Here is a 23,449-nt window from a genome sequence, read left to right as displayed (position 1 = left end):
TAGCTATGACTAGTTTTATGGTTATTAAATGCCATCATACTGGTTAGAATTTGTCTAGGGTTATTCAGTGCTAACTTTACCTTGGGTAGTGAATTTTTTAACCAGGAAAAGTAGCTTATTGCCAGCATTGGTTAACAAGGCCACCTCCACAATGGGAAAGGGAGAAATGGTGCCTCTCCCTATTCAGGGGCACCCATACAACATAGAGGCCAAAGGTAGGAGGTGCTCTGTGTGCACAGCTATGCAGAGTGTGGGGACCTATCCCGGGAGAGTTCTAGGCAGGGTGGAGTTCTGGTCTGTGTGGAAGGTATTCTGCTGAGGCAGCTGGGGGTAAGAGACATAGCTGCCCCAGGAAGAGAAGTGGGAGGTGCTGAGGATCTGAGGTAGAGAACATGCTAACATTCCCCCCTTTGTTGTTTAATAAGTAAGGGTACAGGTCAAGGAGTATGGGCAGAGGTCATTTCTTCTGGAGCTACTTCCTACTGTCAATGGGGGAAGTATTCAAGGGACCCTGATTTGTTGTTCAATTGAGTACCGTCCAAGAAAATTGACAGGTTGGTAAAAGTCTTCATCTTTTCCATGACAATATTTTAGTAGAAGGCAAAAACTTGCTGTTAGTGGACCCAAGGAATACATAAGCAAGGGTATGATTCATACTCTAAAGAGGCTATCGAAGACCTGAGATTGCCTTCTTGATCGTAGCATGGTACCTGACTCCCCCATTCTATAGGGATACTTTATCTTATGATCACAGGAGCCCGAGTAGGAGGTAGCAGAAATATTTAAAGATATCAGAGGCAATGGCATCATGGTCTTTTCGGGGGCACTTTCTGCTAGTGTGGGGGCATCAAGGAGTCAATGGGGCTGGGGTCTTTAGAGTCTAGGTCTGCACTAGGCAGGGCAGGGCAGTGCAAGTGAAGCCCCTATTTGCCTTTAGTAATAGGGTGGCCTTGACTTGTTCCCAGGTGGTATCCTAAGTAATGGTTGTTATCCTGTCAAAAGAAACTTTTGTAAAGGTGAGATCAGGCAAAAGGCTGACAGGGTGGCAGGACCAGTTAACATCAATGATACTAGAGAACATAGCCTGGCCACAAGACAGAAAAGTTAGCATGGACCCAGTTGTGGCTCATTATAGTGAAGGAGGAATTTCCATATTACTGGACTGGGGGCAGGAAGAGAATGTCTGGGGTTTTTGGCATTTAGGTAAAGGAGAACATAGTAGACTGGTTGAGAATAACCAGTCTGAGACTAGAGTTGGATTGGTGTGGTTAAGGGTCCAACAGGAAGCCTTGGTAGACGTTCAGATTGTAGATGTCTGGATTATAGACTATGTATAGAGACCCAGAAAGCCACCAAGGCTAACGGTACTCAGTCTAAGACTTACTATAAATACAAATAGCAGGTAAAAATGGCAAGAATGTAAGTTGCTATCCAGTCATGGACCTTAGATGGGCAATCTTATTAACTATTTCTCTTGAGCTCCTGCTCTGATTAATTTTCAAAGGATGAGAATGGAGTGACTCCATTTAGAACGTGACACCATCTCCTCATACTCCTCTTCAGGGTTCCTTGTTTTCAAGACTGGCTTTGTCCTGGGAGTTCAGGTGCTCATTGCTATCGTGCGTCTCAGCTGGCCTTACTTTCACCAGATTTGAACACAAGGACTGGTTGCTGTCCCTGAGCACTTCTGATCCAGGCTAGCACTCTGCTACTTTTGAGCAACAGCATCATTTCCAGTATTTAGCTGGTTAATTAGAGATAAGAACCAGGCTTCTAGCAGTCCTCAGATCAAAGGAGTCTGCTACAAAAAATATATATACTTTCAATAAAAGCTACAACAAGGAGACTAAAATAAGAAGTTGAGCTTTTCTATAACTTTAGACTTGACGAATAAGGTTTATTATTTTTCTTGTGGGTCTGGCTAAACACTGCAGAGGGTAAAACTCATTGGATATAATGAAAATTTTAAATCTGTTTAGCTGAATATAGCACTTTAAAATAAAAACTTGAAATAAACCAATGGCATACACACTTGGAAAGCACACATTAAAACTTGACTAACTCAATAGTATATTTGAACCTTTTGAGATTTGTAAGACAATTTTTTACTTTCCAAATCATTTTTTATCCAAAGGAAAACATTTTTGTCTTCTCACTTCCTTTCCCAAGGCCCTTTTCCTCATTTTTTACATTTACTTATTGGTTTTTTCCATAATTTGTGTTTTAAATTAACTCTTAGACACGTTTGCTTGCACCCAAATCTGATGAGATTCTTTGTGGTTTATATTTAAAACTTTCCTCTTTTTTTCCCTTTGACCTGCCCCAAGGCAATTAACTGTGACTCCTACCACAGTTAGGCTGTAGAGACAGAGTAGTTTGTCAGGCTGTGGCTCACATTACAGCTTTTATTGATAACAGTTTCCCATTTAACAAGCAGCACATTTGATAATCGACTCCTTTAACACAGGGTTTACATTAGCTTGTAGTCATAAAGCAAATAATTTTGTACCATGGTGACAGTTACATATTCTGAATATGTTCACACACACACACACACACACACACACTTATGCACAAGTTTTAAGAGGTGCTTAGAGTTTTGTAAAAAAAGAAAATCGGTCATTTGAATTCTCTGGAATTTCAGCAGCAAAAATGACATCACTTTAAACCTCAACATGATGGAACCACGTGGTCAATTAGAAAATGAAAAACTTAAAAAACAAACACTTTGGGCAACAAACAAAATTTTTCAGGTTACCAAGACCGACAAAACTTAAAACAGAATATGTGTAGACATCTTTGTGAGCTTTGAATACTTGACTATGTTTTTTTCCAAATATACTTAATACTGTTAGGAAACTAAGCCATGAAGCTAGTAAAGAAAGAGCAGAAACATAATATCAACAAACCAGATCAACTCTACTGGAGACCTGAATGGGACACCATGGTAAACTAAGGAAAGGCATAGTGCAAAATGGCAGCTGAGCTACTTGGAGCCTAAACAGGGCCTTGGTCAGGAGGCAAAGAGTCTCCTGAGTTCATGGTATAGGTCTAGAAAGGTTCACTAACCTATTATCTACATCCCTGCCCCGCCTCTTGGAATTCAGGCACACCTGGGAGATAGGTCTCCCACTCCAAGAGTTTTTGTTTTGTTTTGTTTTGTTTTGTTTTTAATTTTCCACATTGCCAAAATGGTGCCTGTTAAACCCAATTTTATACAAAATAAGATTTAGTCAACAAGCAGAATTTAAAAGAATCTCCATGCCTAAATATGCTGTGCTAATAGGAACAGAAAACCTTTCCTTTGTCTCTTCTGTGGCAGGTGTGAATCTCCAGGACCTGTAGAGAGAAGCCTGAATGGCTTGCCTTGCAAGGAAAGGCACAAGCAGAGAGGCAGGCCAGGGAGAAGGGCAGGGGAGGGGAGGGCTGTACACAGACAACTTTTCCACTCACAACTCAAAACCACTCTTCACTAAAGCATGACTGCCTAAGGTGGGGTCAGGGAATATGTGGACAGAGCTGAAGCAGCTTGTAGTGCTAGAAAGTAGGAAAGTGTGAAATTGGGCCAGAGTTCAAGCATTAGAGAACTTGAGAGGCCCTGAGCCCAACTTTAATAAGAGAGGGGAGGAAAGCAGGTAGGGAAGGGAAAAGAAGAGAAGAAAAAAGGAGAGGAGAAGAGAGGCTAGGGGAGGGGAGGGGAAGGGAGGAGTGGGGAAGTGAGGGGAGGAGAGCAGAGAGGAGGGGAGGGGAGGGGAAGGGAGGGGAGAGGAGGGGAGAGGAGGGGAGGGGAATAAAAAGGAAGGAAACTATGGGCTTAGCAAAGGAACATAAGCACAAACTGAAAGATGTTTTAATGTTTCTAGCTGGAATGAGTTAAGCAACAAAATAAAGCTATATCAATTTGTACTACATCCATAATGACAAAAGTAAGCAACTAGATGAATAAATGTTCCCTGTTGGTTTATTGTAATTCAGTACCCCAGATGGATTCTAAGAGAGATAAATAAAGGGCTTAAGTAGAAACCCAAATGCAGTGTGGACTGTAATTAAAAGTGACTCATCACTACTGGCTTGTTGGTTGTGACAAATCTGCTGTGGTAATGCAACAGGAGAGAGTGGGTATAGGGAATCCCATATTCTTACTATATTTTCAACTTCTTACAACTCTAGAATTATTTTTAATGTCTAAATAGTTAAAACATATCCTGATGTATTCTAGATATAGATATATAGATATATAGATGGTCTGTTATTTTTAACAGGTGCACAGTATTCCATTATGTACACAACTATATCAAATCTGATTCAAACATTCTGCCATATGTTCATTTAAAATTATCATCTTTGTGCAACTACTGCACATGTCCAGAAAAGGCCTAAATTCACATGTGTGCACACAGGCAAAAATATATATATCAAAATTGTGCATAAAACCTAAGGCTTGCAAAGCTCTGGTAGAGAAAACTGGAGTTGGGAATCCACAATTTTGAAAATATTAAGATCTTGTAGATCTTAGTACTATCTACAATATTTATTTTTCTTTTCAGAAGTCATTCAAGTTAATGAGAAATATATCTTTCTCCTCTTGTAAATTCCCCCTGGTTCTAGATTCTTAGTCTGCAGGGGTTAATGTTAATCAATTTTTACTATCTTTATGTTGCTATATAAAGGAGTTTCCATTCAACAGAGCAGTTTATGAATACAGCTTCTTGATCAATGTCATCTCTTTTAACATTCTCATTCCCTCTGAGTCTGTGGGGTCTTTTTTAGTGCAATGAAATGCTCATAAGTTCAAATGAGTATATTACAAAGGTGCATAAAATATGCACAAATGTCATCATTTACATACAACTATTATATGCGCTTAAAACACATACATTATGATTAGGTTTGTAACTATTATGTACTAATATAGTTGTCACCGATGTGCTTGTGAGGATTACGGAGTAGGCAGATGAAAAGAGGAAGGGTAGGCGAATGCAGTCATAATATTCAGTGTATATATGTGAAAATGAACTAGAAAAAATTGAGGGGATGGGTGGGGTTGGGGAGAGATGGGGAGAATAATAGATGGAGTGATACAGATGGAAATGCATTGTGCTCACAAGTTGACATGCTGACTTGAAATATCTTTGTACAAGTAAAGATAATTTTTTAATTATGCAAAGAAAACTACACAGAGACACAAAAGTTAATATATACTACTAAGAAACTTGCTTGCAGTCTAAAATAATTTTACATAAGACATTTCCAAATCACTTCTCAGAATTCTAGTTTGAGGACCGGGAGTTTGGCCTTGTGGTAGAGTGCTTGCATGTACAAAGCCCTGGGTCCAATTCCTCACAGAAAAAGCTGGAAATAGTGCTGTAGCTCAAGTGGTACAGTACTAGCCTTGAGAAAACTCAAGGACAGTGCCCAGGCCCTGAGTTCAATCCCCAACACTGGGGAAAAAAAAGGAATTCTAGTTTGAAGTGTCATGAGCCTTTCTAAAGCTTTAGTCATATCATACACCTAACCCTCACCATTTGTTATGTATGGCCAACTGTGGTGCCCTATACCTATAATCCCAGCACATGGGAGCCACAGACTCACAAATCTCAAGTTCAAGGCCAGCCTCAGCAAGATAGTGAGTTTGAAACAAACTGGAAAAACAAAAGTTGCATTTTACTTGTTTTCCAAATGAGAAATTTGAAGTATAAAATAGTGGAGTGTCTAATTCAAGGTCACATGGAAACCATTCTTCCCACTCCCATTCTTCCCACTACACTTAAGCCTCGGATATTTTCAAGTTTATTGGGAGAACCATCCTAAAGTAAATCAATGGAAGATACTTGTTTATAAATCAAACTATTAAATAGAGAATATATGCCACCTGAATCCTCCTCATTTTTTTAACTTTTAAAATGGAATACATGTTTCCATTTTACTTTGGAGGCTAAAACCTGGAGTACCATGGTTCAAAGCCAGCTCAAGCAGAAAAAATGATTCTCTGTCTCCAAAAGAACCACTAAAAAGCAAGGATGGAGGCTCGACTTAAATAGCAGAGCACAGCTGAATAAGCAAGCTGAGTGAGAGCTGGTGGGTCCAGAGTTCCAAACACAGTAACTGACCAAAGGAAAAACAAAGTAAACTTGAGTGTATGCACTAGAAGTATGACAACACCAGAACTTTTCCCCGACTTTGCAAAGCTGAGCATCAAGCAACAAGTCTCTTGTGTGTCTTCCAAGTCTGCTTTTCCTTACTGCCTATATCCCAGCACTCAGATTTCCTAAGACACATCCACCTCTCCCGCACTGCCCTTCCATTTCTTTCTTCTTCTGGTTACCCAGAACTCGCCTATGGGTCATCCTGATAATCCTACTTACTGGGAAGGCTGAGATCTATGGATCAAAATTTAAACCAGCTCTGGTGGGACAATCCATGAAATTTTTATCTCTAGTATACCACCAAAAAAGCTGAAAGTTGAGTTGTGGTAGAATACTAGCCTTAAGCAAAAAGATCTCCAGGATATCACCAAGTCCCTCCAAGCCCCAGGACTGGAAAACTAAAAAAAGTAAAAAGATGTTATCTTTGTATAGTACTTTATAATAACAGGAAGGAGCCTATTTCCTGGTGGCAGGACAAGATTAAGCATTTACCTTAGACTTTAATCAACCTAATGCTTTTAGATAGCCAATGCTCACTTCAGAGGGCCAGGGTGAAAAGGGCTCTGAGCACTCAAGGAGAAAAGGTGTCTCATTTTGCACTCTTGAGGATAGTTACCCTTAAAAAAATAAAGTTACAAATGTTGGCAGGGTTTGCAAGGGTGTGCAGATATTGGAAACTAGTTTTTCTGATAGGACGTAAACTGGTAGAGCCACTATGGAAAACAGTATGGTGATTCCTCAAAAAGTAAAATTATAATCACGGTATAAGTCAGCAAATCCTGGTTAAAAGAATTGAAAGCAAAATATTGGGGAGATATTTGTATATGTGTATTCCCAGGACCATTATTCCTGAGTAAAAGTAGAAGTGCTATGTTGAACATTGCATTGCACATCTGTAGTTTTGCTATTTGTGGGCCGAAATAGGAGGATCACATGCCCAAGGCTGGCTGAAGCAACATGGTGAGACCCTGTATTAAAAAAATTTATATCAATGATATCATAACAATGATTTAACTAAACAGATACCAGTACATGGCATATGCATGCAACTGAATAATATTCAGCCTTAAACAAAGGGAAATTCTGATACTTGCTGTGACATAGATGAACTATGACCTCAGCTAGCTACCAAGACACCAATACTGTAAGATCCCACTTATGTAAGGTATGGTTTGTAAGATACCCAGCTGAGTTCATAGAGACCCATTAGTACAAGGATGGTTTACAGGGATGGGGAGATTGGGTTGGGAAATGTTTAAGCAAGGGGTTGCAGTTTCAGTGTTGCAAAACTGAAAAAGTTCTGGATATTGGAATACTGAACATACCACTGAACTACACAGTTAAAATGATTAAAGTGGTCCATTTCAATGTTACACATATTTTACTACAGTTAAAATTACCTGTAAGTGTGGGTTGATTTCAGTATTGCACATGTCTTATAAATGGCCTGGGATCCTGTGGAGAGGCCAGGCAAATGTAGTCTGGGCCAAAGCTAGAAACAGGGGGAGGCAATGTAAATCTGCCAACGCATATAAGTAGAAACAAATGTCTTGCCATTTCATCATTGCTTCTGCTGTCAACCATCATGACTGTTTCAGAGGAGGGAAATGGCAAAGGAAGAGCGCAGTGGAGTGGAGGTGTCTTTAGAGGTCCACAAGTTCCCAAAGCTCAGAAATTGAGCTTGTGAGCATCTGTCCTAGGGGGAGGATAATCAGAGATAGGAAGCCAATTATCAAAGATTCTCACATAAACTATCCATAAAACTGGACCCCACGGGACCAGGAGTTTGGCCTAGTGGTAGAGTGCTTGCCTAGCATGCACAAAGACCCAGGTTCAATTCCTTGGCACCACATACATAGAAAAGCCAGAAGTGGTGCTGTGGCTCAACTGGTAGAGCTCTAGCCTTGAGAAAGCCCAAGGACAGTGATCAGACCCTGAGTTCAAGCTCCAGGGCTGGTAAAAACACCCCTCCCCCCAAAAAAAAACACCTGGACCTCAGATCAAACAGATGAAAGGAATATAACAAAAGCAGAAACAAAGATGTATTTTTTTTGTTTCCAAATAAGCAACATACAGATTATTTTCAGTTTTGTCATTATACACTCCTGAGGCAAAAAGAGCCCCTCCCTTTTTTTCTTAAATTTGTGCTGGTCCTAGAGATTGAACTCAGGGCTTGGGCATGCTCCCTGAGTTTTGTTTTTTGCTTAAAGCCAGCACTCTACCACTTGAGCCACAGCTCCACTTCCAGATTTTTTCTGGTTAATTGCAGGTAAGAGTCTCACACACTTTCCTGCCAAGGCTGCCTTTGAACCCTAATCCTCAGAGTTCAACCACCTGAATAGCTAAGATTACAAGTATGGATCACCATTGCCTAGCTTCCAAGAGACATTTTTATAAAGAGATTCAGATAGTTATTCAAAGACTTTGGTGATTGGAGAAGGGTTTTCATTACAGATATAAGAAATATACTCACTACCTGACTTATGTAACTTTAACGCCTCTGTATATCATCTTTATAATAACAATAAAAAATAAATTAAAAAAATTACAGGTACAGTTGTCCCTCTGGAGGCGCAGAAGGATAGTTCCAGGAGGCAGTGTGAATATGAATATATGGATACTCAAGTTCCCGTTATAAAAATGACCTGATATTTGCATGTAATGTCCCACTTGAAATCATCCCTAGATTATTTCTTATAACTAATAGGAGATAGATGGTTCATAGATAAATGTTAGCCTGTCTTATGTAGGTATTTATTATAGAATACAAGTTTGTACAAGTTCAGTAGAGACACAATTTTTGTCTGAAAATTTTATATTGGTTGGATCCATGAGTGTGGATTCATAAATAAGAAGGCTGACTCCATTTTTATTAAAACAGTTTGAATGCCAGACTTGTACCACTGTAAACATTTTAGCAATCATGTGGATATTGTCAACATAGAATAAGGTTTGTTAATACACAGTGAAAACCATTTTCCATCTATCTGCAGCCTTTGAGACTTTTCCCCTGCTCAGGCTCATGGGATGAACAAAAAAAAAACACCAATCCCTCAACATTTCTCATTTCTCCCCTCTCATCTACTCATCTACTAACTGCCCCAGATCACACTTTCTTCCTGACAACATGTTCCTGTGACCCCCTTCCACATTCACTGGGAAAATACCTCCTTGCTCTCCTTCTCCCCTCAGGCTAGCCATCATATCATGTGGTCAACAGGCCGTGGGAGGGAGTTTGTAAGGGTTGACATGAGAATCACTGTTCTTTCTAAATGCAACACACCCTAGAAAGTAACTAACAAAGTAAACCTAACAGTTATATACTGAAGGGACCTCGAATTGTAACAACACAAACAATATGAGAGTCCAAGTATAAATTCCTCTGCTTAAATACAAATTCTTTCTACAATATATAGTCTCTTGAGAGAGAGATGCAGAGAGAGACAGAAGCAAAGATGCAGAAACAGAGATACAAAGAGAAACACAGAGAGAAATCTTTGTAAAGGACAATTCTACAGCTTCTTGACATGTTTCTTAGGTCCACATCTTGTAGTACAAAATGTAGGTTCTTAAATGTTTGTATAGAAATGTTAAAAACAGTTCAGAAGGTACAGAGTTCAATTTACAAAGCAACTATGAAAAATTTCTGTGAAACGTGTTTATTTAGCATGTGTGTGTGTGTGTGTGTGTGTGTGTGTTTCTATGTATATATACTTGTTATAAAGTTTAAACTCAGGGCTCCTCCTTCTCCTTAACCTTTATTGCTTAAACTGGCAGTCTACCACTTGAGCCACAGCACCACTTTCAACTTTTTGGTGGTTAATTGGAGATGATAAAAAAAAGTCTCACAGACTTTTCTGCCTAGACTGGCTTTAAACCTTGATCCTCAGCTCTCTGCCTCCAAAGTAGGCAGGAATATAAGCAAATAAATTTCTAAATTCATCACATTTTACAAATTTACACATTTTATACACCAATAATATTTTATACAGTTCTCTACTATGTAATTAGAAATAGTCTACTAGCATTAAAAAGAAATCCTTTCAAAGTTTAACAAATCTCATAAACTCATCTTTCAAAATGATGAGGGACAAAGCTTTGGGGAAAAAATCAATTTTCCCATAAATAAAATTTAACAGCAATATATCATAGAAATTTTACCATATAATATTTGCCTTTTGTGGCTCATTTGTAGAACTATGTCCAACTTCAATATTTGCCCCATAATATCAACACTAGCTGAACAGCTAATGCTAAGTCCAGCCAGAAACAAAATATTTGTTCATTTAGTTGGACTTGGTAACATGTTACCACATACTTGGCACTTTCATAATGGAGCTGGTGGTGACCAAAATATAAATTTCTTTATTTAAAAAAAAAAACTAGTAGAAGCTAATTTTGTGAAGTTTTTATGCTAGTACTGAGCCTTGAACTCAGGGCCTGAGTGCTGTCCCTTGGCTTTTCTTCTCAAGGCAGGAACTCTCACTGGAGCCACAACTCCACTTCCTGCTCTTTGACCGTTAGTTAATTGGAGAGTTTCACCGGCTTTCCTGCTCAGGCTTACATTGAATTGTGATTGTCCAATCTCAGCCTGCTGAGTAGCTAGGATTATAGGCATGAGCCTCCGGTGCTGAATTTCTGAATCACTATAGAGCTCATTTGGTTAGTGTGGATGTTAATGTTGGATATATGTTTACATGTGACAAGGATGTATATATTATATACATATTGCAAATATCTGTATATAGTTATAGATTGGGGCTATCATGAATCATAAAGTTTGTAGCAGCTTTCAGGCATTCTCTTTATTTGCTCATAGGTTGTTTGGTATCAAGTCAGTGATCCAAACAGACTGCTCCAGCACGTGGAAGATCATAGTGAACCCTGACCTGTCCTGGTATCACCATGCCAACCCCATCCTGCTGCTGGTGATGTACTACACGCTGGCCACGTTGATCCACATCTGGCTACAGGAACCCCTTGTAAGGCCCAAACACTCTCTGTGATCTTGTCTGCAAAGTAACCTTAAATCTCGGGGTAAAGAGTTGCATTCCTCTAGCCCACTGACTAGTCAATACTCTAGTCTCTCCTGATGCTCACATTCTGGTGGTGGTATCATAATTCTGCCAAGGAAAGCTACACTCTGGTAGCTCGTGCTTCTAATTCTTTTTTGTTTTGCCAATCCTGGGCCTTGAACTCAGAGCCTGATCACTGTCCTTGTGTTTTCTCAAGGCTACAGCTCTGCCACTTGAGCCATAGCACCACTTCTGGCTTTTTTCTATGTATGTGGCACCGAGGAATCGAACCCGGGTCTTCGTGCATGCTAGGCAAGCACTCTACCACTAGGCCAAACTCCTGGCCCTCATGCTTCTAATTCTAATCCTAGCAACTCAGGAGACTGAGATGTGAGGATCATGGTTCGAATTCACCCTGGGCAGAAAGAACATGTGAGATTCTTGTTTCCCATTAAGCTACAAAAAGCCAGAAGTCAAACTGTGGCTCAAGTGGCAGAGTGCCAGCCTTGAACCAAAAAGAAAAAAAAAGCTAAAGGACGGAGCCCAGGCCCTGAGTTCACACACACACACACACACACACACACACACACACACACACACACACACACAGCAATCAATACACAAAGTTGCAAAGAGGACTGAGTGTGAAAGACCAGGTTTCTTTCACCCCTGTGTGCACTATGAGTGGTGGATGGTGAGCAGGAGAGTAGGTTCATTTGGACTGAGCCCTTGGTAAGCTCCAAGTGTCGTGTTGTTTATGTACATTATCTCAGTATGCTAAATTCCTCTGAAATATAATTATTATATTTGTTTTACAGACAAGAAAAAAAGGTGTAACAGGTATTTTCTAAAAGCTCACACTAAATGATACAAACCAGCTTATACCCTAATTTGACAGCAAAACTTAGTCTTGAGAGACCATGCAACCTTGATTACTACAATGATGGGAGTTTCCAAATCTTATCCAGAGCTCTCATCCCCCGAGGACCCTGTAGTGCAAGGCCAGCTTTGGGGGTGCCTTGCCTAGCTGTGAGGCAGAGGGGTAAGGAAGCTCCCTGCCTACAGTATTGGCAACAAGGACTTGGGGTTTTTGAGGGGAAACTTCTCCTCTTTCGGTGGTTAACAGCTCAGTCTTCTATTCGTTCTCCTATATGACTGTGAGGAGCTCAGAGGTGCATCAATGGCATGTAAAGGGAGAAAGTTGATACTACAGAGAGGACTGTGCTTTCCCCCCATCAGCTGCCAGGGTGCTACTCACATCAGTACTTGGCTGAATCCAATCTCTCCTTGGGTATCATTTCCAGCCTGGATTCATTTCCTACTTTTACTTGGCTTCACACCATATGCTGTACCAAATCCACAAATCCAGTCTTCAGTCAGGTGCCTTGCTGTGTCTCATGATAATATAGGTGTTAAAATAGCATGACCTCAACACACAAAGCCTGCAGTTGTTAAATTGGCACATCCTACAAGAGAAAAGCATGTCCCAACCCAGGCTTGGCAGGTGTGCCACTAGAAACAGGGATGTGCCTTCCCTCTCTGTGGTATTTCTCCCCAGTGCATGAACAGGCATGCAGGGCAAAGGCGACTAGCAAGGATAGATTATATCCTTGATGATAGGTTATCTCCCTTGAGGCCACCATAGAGAGCATTTAATAGCAGCAAGGTCACCTTGCATTGCCATGTGCTCGAATTCTCATAAAGTTTCCTATTCTTGGTAAAAAAAAATCTTTTTAACATTTTCATTATGTTTGCTTCCTCCACAAACATACCAACGAACATGGATACTGATGTGTATCTATAGACTAATATGTACACAGAATTGACACACACGATTGAATTACTTCTAAATAATGTTTTATACATGGCAGAAACCAAGGAAGTGAGGAATAGTTCTCAGAGTCTTTGGCTCTTTCTGGGCATCAGATAAAGCAGTAGTTTGGTGAGATCCTTTTGCTCCCTCCAGGTCTGTGTGATAGCCTGGTATCCCAGACCTGGGGTTTCCAGGAAACAAGGGCAAGCAGAGAGAACCAGGAAAGCAATCTGGGCTGCAGTCACACTGGCCACAGCTTTGTTACAAGCAGAGGCCTCTAGCTGTCCATGAAACACAGACATCACATCAGCATCAGTATTTCAGTTCATCTGTATTCTAAGTAGACTGGAAGTAGGACTTTTTTGCTGAGGTAATGTGAAAATAGAAGAGGCTGATTACATCCTGATCCCAGATACCTTAGAACATTCAATGAAAAAAATACAGGCCACTGAATGTGAGTGGTTCAGGCGAAAGTCTAGGGAACACTGCTAGGCACTGATGTCTCACTCCTGTGTCCTAGCTACTTAGGAGGTTCTGATCAAAGGATCTGATTTTTCTGCCAATCCAAGAAGAAAGATTAGAGCGACTCTTATTTCCAATTAACTGGCAAAAAGCTGGAAGTGGAAGTAGTGCTCACGCACTAGTGCTCAACCGGCCAAGGACTTGAGGTCAAGCCTCAGTAGCAAGACAGACAGACAGACAGACAGACAGACAGACAGACAGACACACACACACACACACACACACACACACACACACACACTACATAAAATGTTTTTAAACTAAATGATTTGTGTAATTATTTTCTAGTTCGTTTAGAATGTACTGAGAGACACTACAAATATTTAACATAAGTCATATGCTATCATATATGGGTCTGTCTCAAGTACTGGACAATATGTAATAAAAAAAAACACACTTGTGGTATCCCCTGCTGCCTGCTCACAGATGAGCTTTGGGAGGCAGAGCTGTTCTTGTGGTTCTGTGTTTCAGGTACAGGTTGACAAGACAAAGGAAGAGGACCAAGCCCTGGCTTGCAGCTCTAATCAGAATACAGCAGAAAGGAGGCGGAGCCTGTGGTATGCAGCCCATTATCCAACTGATGAGAGAAAAGTAAGCCCAGGAGCCACGTACTCCATCAATAGTTTCTGCTGCTATGTTGGTATTTTACTGTTGAGTATGCTCTTTGTCAAGCTGCTGACGTGTCCCTGCTGTTAACATGAGGGCGCAGTTTGATTTAGACAGCTAGGTGTCACAATATAGGAATGACTTGTCCAATGAAATCCTGGACAAATGTGATTCTGTATGGTCTTGTTTCTACTGAAGCCTCTTAGTCCTTAAATTAATCTTCTTAATATATCTACATCTCATATTTGAAGTAAACCATACTTAAACAAGCAAAACAAGAGTGGATGAGTCACACTTCTAATCCTAGTTACTTAGCAGGCCGAGATCCAGAGGATTTCTTCTTGAAGGCATCTCAGGCAGAAAAATCTCTGAGTCCCTTATGTCCAATTAAGCAGCAAAAAGCCAAGTTGGAGGCATTGCTAAAATGATAGAGCACCAGCCTGAGGAAGCAAGCCAAGTAAGCTCAAATCTCAGCACCAACATAAATTAACAAATAAGGAAGGAATCTGTGGACACCAGAAGAAAATCAGAGTTGAAATACATTCAGCAAGTGAGTTTGCTCTGTTGAGCCCCTTCCATAGTAATCAACAACCACTTAGGGGAGAACCAAGGTCTTGCTGAACAGAACCTGGACCCATCACTGCGTGAAGGCCTCACACTGGGATTGTCCTGAAGGCCTGCAAAGTCTGCACCATCTGTAACAACAGTGTTTTCTACCTTCTTGATCATTCACTGGCCAGCCTGTGTGTTCACATGGCCTCGTGCAGTGCTGTGAGGACAAGTCCTCTTAGCATTCTTACTGGTATCAGCAAGGGGCTCCCGGCATAGAGAACACAGGAGTCCATTCAAAGATTCACATGGTAATTGGTGAGTTTTTCTAAGATACTCAGCCCTGGCACCAGCGTGGCTGTCCTACATTGAGAGGGATGTGACACTTGACAGTTTATGGAATCCCTTTGATTACATCACCCCACGTTTCAGGCTGTCACATTTAGTCCATTAAATAATAGATAGAACCAAGGGTAGCCCAACCTGTCCAGTGAGGCCTATAGAGCTCTGAGGTGAATAATGTTCTTGAGACTACAACTATACTTAAAATCTAGCTGGGTCTGGTATGTACGCCTGTAATCCTACTGAATGCATAGGTAGGAAGACTGGGGTAGGAAAATGCCTGCCCTGGGTGAAAAATCGGAAAATAAAACCATATACTTATAGTTATCTGATATTTGATAAGGGAGCCAAAGGCATACAGTAGAAAAATAATAGCCTCCTCAACAATTAGTGTGGGGAAAAGTAGGCATCTGTATGCAGAAAACAAAAATGGATCCTTGCTTGTCACCATGCACCAATATCAATTTAAAGTGGAGCAAAGACTCCACATCGGGACGGCACTGGTGGTTCATGCCTGTAATCCTAGCTGCTCAGGAGGTTGAGATTGCTGAATCACAGTTCAAAGCCAACCCAGGCATGAAAGTCCAGGAGACTCTTATCTCCATTTTCCCATCAGAAAACAAGAGGTAGCACTGTGCCTCAAGGGTTAGGGCAGTAACCTTGAACTGAAGAGCTCAGGGGCAATGCCCAGGCCCAGAGTTCAAGCCCCATGACCAACCCCCCCCAAAAAACACTCAATGTCAGACCCAAAACTTTAAAATCACTAACAAGAGAGAAAAAGAGAAACATTAGAACTTCTTGAAAAGAGTCCCAGGGCACAACAGATAGAGGATAGAGTTGCCAATATAAATATTTTCTGCATGGTTAAAGACTAGTTATTAAACTAGAAAGACAGTCAACAGAGTGACAGAAGATCTTCACCAGTAATATGTCAGTCTAATATCCAATATATGCCAAAGCTCAAGAAAATAACTCCTCCCAGACCTAATAAACCAATCACTAAATGGGCAAGGGAACTAAGGAGAGACTTTTCAGAAGAGGTAAGAATGGCAAAGAAACAAATGAAGAAATGCTAATCATCCCTACTGTATAGGAATTACAAATAAAAACAACTCTGAGGCTCCATCTCACCTCAGATTGGCCAATGTGAATTCAAACAACAAATGTTGGCAAGGATATGGATGTGGAAAAGGGAACCTATTGCACCATTGGTGAGAATGTAAGCTAGTCCAACCACTCTGGAAAGCAGTCTGGAGGTTCCTCCAAAAAACTAGACATAGAATCATGTTGAATAAGATAAGTCAAGACCAAAGGAACAAAAGGCGCATGGTATCCTTAATATGTGGCTATTAGATCCAAACAGTACAAGAATGATGACTCAATATTTGCATACCCAATGCTATAGACATGGTACTGGAAATATAAACACAACTACATAGATATAAAAACTTATGACTCTATAGACATAATGGGTTTTTTTTGTCAGTCCTGGGCCATGAACTCAGGGCCTGAGCACTGTCCTTGGACTTTCTCAAGGCTAGAGCTCTACCACTTGAGCCTCAGCACCACTTCTGGCTTTTTTCTATGTATGTGGTACCAAGGAATTGAACCCGGGTCCTCATGCATGCTAGGCAAGCACTCTACCAGTAGGCTAACCTCCAGGCCAGACGTAATGTTTTATTACATAGGTTAATATGTATCTATGACAGACAAACCCTCAGCTTAATTTTAATTATGTTCTAAAATCTACGTGCCAGTGATTATATATAGAGATTCCCTTCTTGAATGCTTGTTTGTTAAACACATCATTTGAAATATGATGTAAAAATAAATGTTAATAAATTCTTTAATAAAAAAAAACTAGACATAAATCTTCCCTATGACCCAGCCAAACCACCTCTGGACATCTAAGCCAAGCAGCAAGAGTCAGGATCTGACAAGGACACTGCACAGCCATGTTCCTTACCACACTATTCACAATAGCCAAGATATGGAAAGGGACCTGATGCCCTAGAATAGATGAGTTCATGCCCCCCAAAATGCAAAAACAATAAAAGAAGAAGAAACCACAACCGCACATGTTCTCTCTGATAAGTTCAAGTTATGTCTAAAATACACTGGGATATGACAAATTATGCAGGGTTCTAGATACACATAGTGAGACCAGAAGAGGAGACAAATGTAAAGGAGTAATGGCGCTCCCTCCCTCCCTCCCTCCATCTCCCTCTCTCTCTCTCTCTCTCTCTCTCTCTCTCTCTCTCTCTCTCTCTCTCTCTCTCTCTCTCAATTTCTATTTTTGATAGGTTTGTCTTCTTTTCTTTATGGAAGGTATATTCATGTGTATATCATCAGGTGGGTAGGAAGAGGGTAGAGAACTCAAGGGGACAAAGGGGTGAAAAATGCAGCAGTGGCGCTCACTAGACACTGATATAAGTGAACTAGACAGTTCATGAGTGGAGATGGGAAGGAGGGACGAGGGGAGACTGAGGGAACCGAAGATGCTGTATGAAAGGAAATGTACTCATTACCTGACTCTTGTAATTGTAATCCCTCTGTGTATTAATTTTTTAAATTAAGATCTTCTCAAAAATTAACTAAAGCCAAAGGGCTTTAAGCATGGCTCAGGTGATCAAGCATCAAGCTAACAAGTGCAAGGCTTTGAGTGCAAAACCCACTACAGAGGAGAGGGGAGGGGAAAGGAGGGAAGGGGAGGGGAGGGGAAAGGAGGGGAGGGAAGGGGAAGGGAAGGGAAGGGAAGGGAAGGGAAGGGAAGGGAAGGGGAAGGGGAAGGGGAAGGGGAAAGAGAAGAGGAAAGGATGAAATCTTTGCCTGAGGATTCAAAGACCATAGTGAGTAAAACTGGGATGCCTGAGCATCATAAATCACAGTTGGGCTAACCAACTCTAACCACAAAGTAGTGGTCATAAGTGGAACCCTTCACTGCCAAGAATGCACAGAAAGCAAAAGAAAACCTGCTTCCTCATAAGAACAATCTTGCTGAACGGCTCAGGCCCACATAACTGTTTCTGTCCTGTCCATGCAGTTAGTGATTCCTGGTCTGGATAGAAGATTAACATATCCTCCCATCTCTAACTGCATTCTCTTAGAAACCACTCATGCTTCACATTTATTATCAAAATGGTGTGTTGTAGCAGATCATAGCACAGATTGTTTGCCTTGTGTAAGCCTAACCCTAAGAAAATATGTAAAAGCATAAAGCAATGCCAGTAGTTGGGTTTTTTTTAAAGAATATACGTGGGATTAATTTTTTATAACATATAATAGGATTTTATTTGTGTGTGTGTGTGTGTGTGTGTGTGTGTGTGTGTGTGTGCGCGCGCGCACGCGTATGTGAGCATGCATGTCTGCATGTGGATGTGCACCGACACTGAGACTTGAACTTAGGGTCTGGATTCTGTCTCTTAGTGTTTGCACTCAAAGCTGTTGCTCTACCACTTGGCCACAGCATCACTTGCAGCTTTTCAGCGATTAATTGCAGATGAGAGTCTCATAAACTCTTCTGCTCCAACTGACTTCCAACCATATTCCTCACATCTTAGCCTTCTGAGAAGCTAGAATTACAGGCATAAATCATCAATACATGACAATAGGATTATTTTTAATGAATTACTAACTTATTTTTAAATGCCTCTCTTTTAGTTTTCTGGTGTGGTAGGTCATCTCCTAACAAAAGACTCTTTAGGACCCTGAGTGATTTTTAAGAATGCAAATGAGTCTTGTCTGCAAAATGTTGCAGAAATACCTTCTGTGTTGATTGTGACTTTAGGGAATCCCAAACCACCTGTTATTAAAAGAGTTTAAAAGAAGCACAGTCATATAAGAATTTTTTTGTGGTGAACAATATGTAAATTATAAAACAACCTCAAGTCAAGTGATGCTGGTTCATTTCTATATTGTTAGCTACTCAGGAGGCTGAGATCTGAGGATTGTAGTTTGAAGCTAGCCCAGGCAGACAATTCCAAGAGACTCTTATCTCCAATTAACTGGCAAGAAAGCTAGGAATAGAAGAGTTGCACAAATGGTAGAGTGCCAGCTCTGAGTGAAAAGGCCAAGTGCAAGCATGAGACCTTGAGGTCAAGCCCTAGGACTGGCACACACACACACACACACACACACACACACACACACACACACATGAATATATCCCAGACTTCAGTATAAATCATTCATCCTAGTAAGAAACCTTTATATCTTGAAAAGTGAGTGCCTTAGGAATCTTTCTCCTATCTGATAGATATCTGGGAACATAAAAGCAAAATGCTTATCCTATAGAATTAAATTCTTGGACAGTGCAGCAGCATGATAACTATGTGGCTTATGGTGCTTATTTGCTGTGATAACTGAAGGTAACTTCAGATGCTGGGAAGTGATTTCAGTGAAATGTAACTGGTGTTATTGAACCCTTTGCATTTGCATGGCAGAATGAACCGTAGCATGGAGTCAGCTGGCGTGGGTGCATGGATAGTAGTTTATAGATGTATAGAAACCTTCAAAATGCTCTTTGCTTACCTAATAACATACTGTTTTGCATTGCTTTTTGCAGCTTTTATCCATGACTCAAGATGACTACAAACCATCTGATGTTAGTATATTCTTAGACTTACCATTTATGCTTATGTAAGTGACTTGAAAATGACAAACAAAAGGAACACCTATGAGTCTGATTTAACAATCTAGATTGCCAAAGCTTTTCCATTACTTTATTTGCAGAAGTGATACCTCATTTATCACTAAGTATAACATACAGAATACATATGGCTGTTTTATGTATTTTGTACTGACTCTACTAATAAGTACAAAATTTAAAAAGAAAGTCTTGCATGTGCATTTACTTATGTATATGTTAAAATCAAAATACATAATGCCAGCGAAACTAGGGAAAATCCCAAGTATCTGCAGTCAGTAGACCAGACCTTGCAGTTAGGCAGAAATCCCAGGCAGGTCTAGCCTGAGACCTAAGGAATATTTGCATGTCTATAATCCTGGCTATTTAGGAGGCTGAGATCTAGGGATCCAAGGTCAAAGCCAAACAGAACAAGAACGTCCATGAGACTTCTGTCTCCAAGTAACCATCAGAAAGCCGCAAGTGGAGCTATAGCTCAAGTGGTAGAGTACTAGCCTTGAACGAAAGAGGAACAGTGTCCAAGCCCTGAGTTCAAGCCCCAGTATTGGGGATAGGAGTTGGGATGGAGGGCCAGGATGGTCTGGTAGACCTCAAGGGCACAGAGATAAGTAGGAGTGCAGAAAGCTAAGGCTAAAGAAAGTATAAACATCACTATGGGCCTTTCCCCCAAGATCACACCACAGTGAGGCAGAGTGTGCAATGCATAATAGAGGTGCTGCAAGGCCAGGCCTGCATCTTATTACTGTCATTCAGGAGAGATCAGAATTAAAGGGACAGGCCTGGTGCACATACCTTTTCTTCTGGTTACTTGGGAGGCTGAGATCTAGAAGACCAAAGTTTGAAGCCAGCCTGTGCAGAAAAATTCATGAGACTCCATTTCCAAAACATCCAGCACAAAAATCTAGGCTAGAGGCATGGCTCAAGTGGTAGAGCACCAGAAATGCAAGCTCTATGTCCTTAGTTCAAACCTGGTATTAGCAAATAATAATAATAATAATAACCCTCATAATTTTAGGGAGAATTATCAGAGTCACTATTAGAATATTTGGATAATTGCCTAAATTGTTCAGCTTCTATTTACTTCTTCATCACTGGGATATTTGTGAGCATGGGGCAGGGTTTATGCCATGCAGGCAGCCCACAGCTCTTGGCTCAGGTGTCCTGTTCGCTGGCTTCCTTTCTAGGGCCTGCTGGTGACAGTGAATGGCAATCCTGTGGACTATCATACCATCCATCCCAGTCTACCCATAGAGAATGGCCCTGCCAAGACCGACCTATACTCCACCCCCCAGTACCGGTGGGAGACATCAGAGTCCTCAGGTAAAGTACCTGCGGAGAAGGAGAACTTACCCAGGGCTCCATTTCCCTCTCATTCAAGATACACTGCATCTTTCCTGTTTGCTGCTTATGTGATTCTTTAGGAGTACAGGTATGCAAATGTTCTTTAGGTCTCAGGCCAGTAAAGCTAAGCTCATTTCCTTAATTTGTGCCTATATTTAATATCTACACTGCTTTTATTTATTCATTTATTTATATTTGTTTGTTTGGTGTTAGTACTGGGACTTGAACTCAAGACCTGTGTGCTGCCCTTTTTCTTTTCTACTCAAAGCTAATTCTCTATCAGAGCTACATATACCTCCACATCTAGCTTCTGTGATGGTTAATTGGAAATAAGAGTCTCTTGAATTTATCTGCCTGATCTGGCTTCAAACCTTGGTCCTCAAATCTTACCCTCCTGAGTAGTTAGGATTACAGGTGACATGTTAACATTTTTTGCCAATCCTAGGCCTGAGCTCAGAGCCTGAGCATTGTCCCTGGACTTCCTCAAGGCTAGAGCTCTATCACTTGAGCCACAGCACCACTTCTGGCTTTTTTCTGTGTATGTGGCAGCAAGGAATCAAACCTGGGTCTTTGTACATGCTAGGCAAGCACTCTACCATTAGGCCAAACTCCTGGCCCCAACAAGTTAACTTTTTAACAACATGAAACCTACATGAATGTATGCAGATTCACCTAGTTAGCTAGTTGTATACTAATATTTCTATTTGTTGCTGTTTCAATGATATCAGTAATTTCTTTTCTTTTTTTTTGCCAGTCCTGGGCTTGAGCTCAGGGCCTGAGCACTGTCCTTGGACTTTCTCAAGGCTAGAGCTCTACCACTTGAGCCTCAGCACCACTTCCGGCTTTTTGTATGTATGTGGTACCAAGGAATTGAACCCGGGTCTTCGTGCATGCTAGGCAAGCACTTTAACCACTAGGCCAAACTCCCGGCCCTATATCAGTAATTTCTTGACAATGTATAAAAACATTTTAAGACAGTCATTTTTGACCATAAAAAACAACAAAAAAAGGAGGGGGAGGGATTTCTGGTAGCTCATGCCTATAATTCTAGCTAGACTGAGATCTGAGTGTTGGAAGCCAGCCTGGGCAGAAATCTCCAGGAGACTTTTCTTTCTATTTAACCAGCAAAACCAGAAATTTGGGCATGGCTTCAATGGTAAAAAAAGGCCCTCAGTTCTACTCAGCTCTAGCTTCAGTACTAGCACACACACACACACACACACACACACACACACACACACACAGAGAGAGAGAGAGAGAAAGAGAGAGAGAGAGAGAGAGAGAGAGAGAGAGAGAGAGAGAGAGAGAGAGAGAACAAACTTGCACTTTTCCCTCAATAGGTAGCATTCTAGGTAGGAGACATAGAAGATCCAGAATGGATGTCTCTCACACACCCTCTCCTTTCCTTTGGCACAGCAAAGCAAATAGCAAATAGCTTACCACTGGACTATTTTTGTAGTCTGGGGAAGAGTGGTGAGTCCACTTGTTGTCATTTGTTTTTTTTAAGTCCAAATAGGAGAAAACTTGCCGTGTGATGTAGAAATTGGAATTCTGGAACCCTTGAAGAATATACTATGGTCAACACTCATCCCTTCTCTCTGTCAAGGCTAGCGGGCTTTCTCTTGTCCTCCTACATGTTGGGTTTTACTTTAGAAGCTCCATCACACTCATAGAAGGCTGCTCTGAAAATATGAAGCCCAGCAGGTGGAGCTTTGAAGATCATGTTAGAGGATGCCATCACACTCTCTCAAATGGAAATTTCAGGGTGCTGTATACTGCGACCCTCATCAAGCAGAAGTGGGTGCTTCTATTTGACTTCTGGGGCCATGATTCATTGCCAATTCCTCCGAAAATCTGTATTTTAAGGCTGTGCCCCAACCAGACCATTCTACATTGCCTGGGCCATTTGTACAGATATCACACATTTGCATGAATAGTTATATAAGGTATTTGTCTGTCTAGAAAAGAAAGAAGAAGAAGAAGAAGAAGAAGAAGAAGAAGAAGAAGAAGAAGAAGAAGAAGAAGAAGAAGAAGAAGAAGAAGAAGAAGACAAAGAAGAATTTGAAGAGGAAAGGAGCCAGGAGGAAAAAAGAAGTGTCAAAGTTCATGCCATGGTCTCTGTGTTCCAATTTATCATGAAACAAAGTTATATTTGTGCCCTCATCGCTATGATGGTAGGTATATCTGCCCCCGTTACCCGGTAGATATGAGCATCACCCAACACAGCATAGAAAAATGGTGCACAGGCCCCCGTGGCTGCAGAACCTATTGGCCTCTAACAACCAGCATAAGGAACTCAATCTTGTCCATGGCTTGGCAGACAATGGTGGGCTATTTTTATTTTTGGGGGGATTTTTGTGCTACGGACTACAAAGTAATGTGCTCTTCAACTCATTTTCTTTTAAAATATTAATATATTTTTTCTCCAATTAGCTTATCAAGTCAGATTGTCTTCTAGTTTGCCAACTTA

The 23,449-nt window shown here is 40.9% G+C and overlaps 1 pseudogene; it reads left to right on the top strand.

Moving 5' to 3' along the window:
* The window catches only part of LOC150039362 (piezo-type mechanosensitive ion channel component 2-like), a 195,629-nt pseudogene that overhangs the window by 74,414 nt on the left and 97,766 nt on the right, over positions 1-23,449 (top strand).

The sequence above is a fragment of the Megascapheus bottae genome, unplaced genomic scaffold (assembly GCF_031878675.1).
Source record: "Megascapheus bottae isolate mThoBot1 unplaced genomic scaffold, mThoBot2.hap1 HAP1_SCAFFOLD_40, whole genome shotgun sequence".
Taxonomy (NCBI): domain Eukaryota; kingdom Metazoa; phylum Chordata; class Mammalia; order Rodentia; family Geomyidae; genus Megascapheus; species Megascapheus bottae.
Note: the sequence above shows the minus strand (reverse complement) of the source record. Positions and strands in the feature narration are given on the sequence as shown.